Genomic DNA, 4,114 nt, shown 5'->3' with positions numbered 1-4,114 from the left:
TTGCAATCTCGTTTTGCAATTGTTGCAGGTCCGTCACGTTTTTGGAGAAAAGAGGTGTTACGTGATATAATGACCACATGTATTATACTGCACAACATGATAATTGAGGACGAGCGTGATCTTAATGCACCAATTGAAGATGCACGTGAATGTCCAGCTCCTACGGTAGAAATGACAGTAGATGAAGATCACCGATTTGAACAATTTTTAGCTCGACACAAAAAAATTAAGGATAAAGATGCGCATTTCGCACTTCATAAAGCATTAATCGAGCATTTATGGGAGAATAGAGGCGAAAGTTGAATATTTTATGTGGTATTTAAATTAAATTTGACTATAATGTAATATTTATTTAATTATCTTTTATCAATGATTTCACTTTTAGTTGATTTATCCTTTAAAATAATTTTTTAATAAATGATTATATAAGTGGTGAATGTGAATTATATGTGATGAATATGGAAAAAAGAAAAAAAGATAGAATTTGTTTGAAGGAAATAAAAAATAAAATTTAAATAGAAGATAATAATATAATATAGAAGAGAGAGAAGAAATATTCTTTTTTGGTATAAAAAATGGTGTAATGATTGGAGTAAATTTGATGTTATCCCATTTTGGTGTGAAATTTGGTGTTAGGGTTGGAGATGGTCTTAGACCCTAAGTACTTTCAAACAATAGTTTAGTCCTTGATGGGCCAGCTAGCTTTTATTATATTTCTTCCCTCGTTTCTCACATTGCTCATACAATATGATTACACTATTATTTATTAGCTTATAATCCTAGAAAATAAACAATTTGAGCTACTTATTTTGTGTACTGAAACGAAAAATTGATTAACAGGTGAAGTGGGTATACATACTTTTACGCAACGCCTTCCTGATGATCTTTGGAAGGGCAACGTAAGGCTAAGCAACCGATGTCAGTGCGGTTGCTGTCCGCCAATGAGGTCCTCGCCGCACGCTAGACTAGATTGTCAGTGCCGTGCGGGAAAACCAATGTCGTGGGCAATTGCGGAAGCTTGAGAGAGAATTGGGTTTTGAATGATGATGATGATTTTATTGCTGAATGAAAATGATGATTACAATGATGTGGTGTCGAGGGGGAGAGACACCAGAAAATGCTGATTGAAATGTTTGATTGTTTGGTCCCCCTTAATAATGCTTAAAAAAAATAAACCAACATTACAAGACTAGTCCTAATAAAGCTGTAGAAGCACACTGAAATGAAAATGATGAAAACTAGTCTATGATTACAATGAAAAGGACTTAGATTATTACAAGGAAAAACTAAGTCCGATGGCAGCATCTTTGTCTTGCGGGTCTGCGCGCGCGTTGCTGTGGGCGCGCGCGACACTTGATGTGCTGGCCTGAGGCTGGGCACTGGTGCTTGGCATCAGGGTCTGTGCGCGAGGCGCTGCTGGAATGGGCCTGCAGCTGGGCGCTGGCGAGGCATCAGGATCTGCGCGCGCGGCATTGTCAGGGCGCGCGGCGCTGTTGTCATTGGCCAGCCCTTGGGCGCTGGCGAGAGGCATCGGTGGGGCGACAGAGGCACATGCGCGCTTGTCACTTGGCGCAGCCAAGACCACGGGGCCGACCATGGCGCTAGGCATTGTGAGGCTTGCTAGGCCGCCATGGGGCGCGGCCAAGGGGTCATGGGGCATGTCTGGAAAGCAGCCCATGACATTCTCCCCCACCTGAGTTGGCGCCGTCCTCGGAGCCTTATGATGATGATGATGATGATGATGATTCTGATGGTTGTTGGATGGGAGGTCTGCGCCCCTCTGTTGTTTGAGCTTGCTGTTGTAGCGAAGCAATGATTTCATGCGGCTGACATGGAAGACTGGATGGATCTTCCACCAGGATGGAATTTTCACCTGGTATGTGGACTTCCCAATGCGTTTTTCAATGGGCAGGGGCCCGATGTATTTTTGTTGCAGCCGAGGGTCATGGGTCCTTTCTGCAAACAAGTACCGCTTTGGGATGCATAGCATTACTTTGTCCCCTGGTTGATGTTGGGCAAAGCAAAGATTTTGTTCGGTGAACCTTTTTGCCCGCTCTTGGGCCCTGATGAGATAGCTCCGCACTATCTCCATGTTGCGCTCCCATTCGCTCGAGAAGTTGGCAGCTCGAGGAGATTTCGGCATGGTTGATGCATTCACCGTTTGCGGGAGAAGCGGTTGCTGTCCGGTAACAATTTCAAAAGGGCTCTTGTTTGTATGATGGCTCTTTTGAGAATTGAAACACAGTTGAGCAGCATCCAGGAGCTTCACCCAATGCTTCTGTGATCCGGTTGCGAAGTTGCGGAGATATTCCTCCAGCATGTCATCGAACCGGTCTGTCTGGCCATCCGATGGTGGATGGATGTCTGTGTTGTGACTCAATGTTGACCCAAAGCACCTGAAGAGATGGGTCCAAAAGTTGCTAGTGAAGCGTGAGTCGCGCCTACTAACAATGTTTTTGGGCAGGCCCCAATGTTTGACAATGTGCGAGAAGAAGAGTCGAGCTGTATCTTCTGCTGAGATGTTTTGCGGGGCTGCTATGAAAGTTGCATAGTCTGAGAATTGATCTATGACAACCATGATGGATGCAAGATTGCCGACTTGGGGCAATCCCGTGATGAATCTGAGGGAAACACTTTCCCATGGTCTCTGAGGGACATGTGATGGCTGCGAGGGTCCCGGCTGTGATGAGTGATCCGACTTGTCCTTGTGGCATGGCTGACAAGTCTTCACACGATGATGAGCGTCACCAGTCTTTTGAGGCCGATGACATGATGGCTGATTGTTGCTGCGAAGGGTAGCCTGAACCTGAGGTTCATGTCTGTTGACTACCTTCTCCAACTGCATGGCCGAGATGTTTTCAGCGGCCATCTTTATGGGAAAGCATGGTATGGTGCAGGGCTTGGCCCCTTTTTCTCCCATCATCAGGAGCATGTTGGCAAATGGTACCGGAATGGTGTTGGTTTGCCTCATGAACTCTAAACCCACTATGATGTCGAAGTCATCTATGATTGCGATGCGCAGGTCGATGCTTCCTTTGTATGGGCCAAGTTTCACTGGGACATTTGTAGCTGTTCCACCCAATGTCTGAGGTGGTGAGTTGATAGCCTTGACGCGGCCTTTGCTCTTTTGCACAACAAGACCTAGGCGCTCTACTTGCGTTGATGACAAGTAGTTGTGGGTGGCACCCGTGTCTATCAAGGCGTGAAGGGGCTTGCCGTTCACTTTCAATTCGACGAACATTAGGGTCCTCGCTTGTTTAGGAGGTCCTTCGTCCATCTTTTCTTTCCCTTTCCTGGTGATCGGGACTGATGTTTTCTTAGGAGGACATGCACTGGTCCCCGCTAAGGCATGAGGGATAGAGCCAACAATTGCATTGAAGGCGCCTACCTGGTTGTCTTCAGATGTGTCTGATGCATCTGTCTCATCCTCGACAGTCTGATGAGCATTGACCTTGATGTTTGGGCATTCATTGTTCCAATGTGCCCCGCCGCAATGACGGCATTCTGAGGGAGGCTTTCTCCCCTGATTGTTGTTGATGGATGCAGCACTGTTGCTGTTGGAGGGAGGAGTCTTAGTTTTTGATGCACTCCGATCTCCCCCACTTTTGCTTGGGCCACCATTGCTGGGATGGTGCCCGTTGGATCCCCCTCGGACAGACGGCTGGGGCCTGTCGTTCTGAGTTCCCAAATGATAGTCGCCAAGGCATTCTGCAGCTTGAATGGCCTTGGGCAGGGTGTCTACCCGTTGTCGCTGTAGTTCCATACGGGCATGAGGTTTCAAACCTTCTATGAATGCGAAGAGTTTGTCTTTGTCCCCCATGTCGCGTATGTTTAGCATGAGTGCGGAGAATTCGCGCACGTACTCCCTCACTGATCTGGTGTGGCGGAGGTCCCGTAGCTTTCTCCTTGCGTTGTATTCCACATTTTCGGGAAAGAACTGCAGGCGTATGGCTACCTTCAATTCGTCCCATGTCTGAAGAGTATCTTCACCGGCCTTGATGGCTTCGTGTTTGACCCGCCACCAAAGTTTGGCATCGCCCTGAAGATACATGGCAGCAGTCGCTACCTTTTTGGATTCCTCCAAATGGCCCACGGCATCGAAGTATTGTTCGAT

This window comes from Nicotiana sylvestris, chromosome 9 (genome assembly GCF_000393655.2).
Source record: "Nicotiana sylvestris chromosome 9, ASM39365v2, whole genome shotgun sequence".
Lineage (NCBI taxonomy): Eukaryota > Viridiplantae > Streptophyta > Magnoliopsida > Solanales > Solanaceae > Nicotiana > Nicotiana sylvestris.
Note: the sequence above shows the minus strand (reverse complement) of the source record.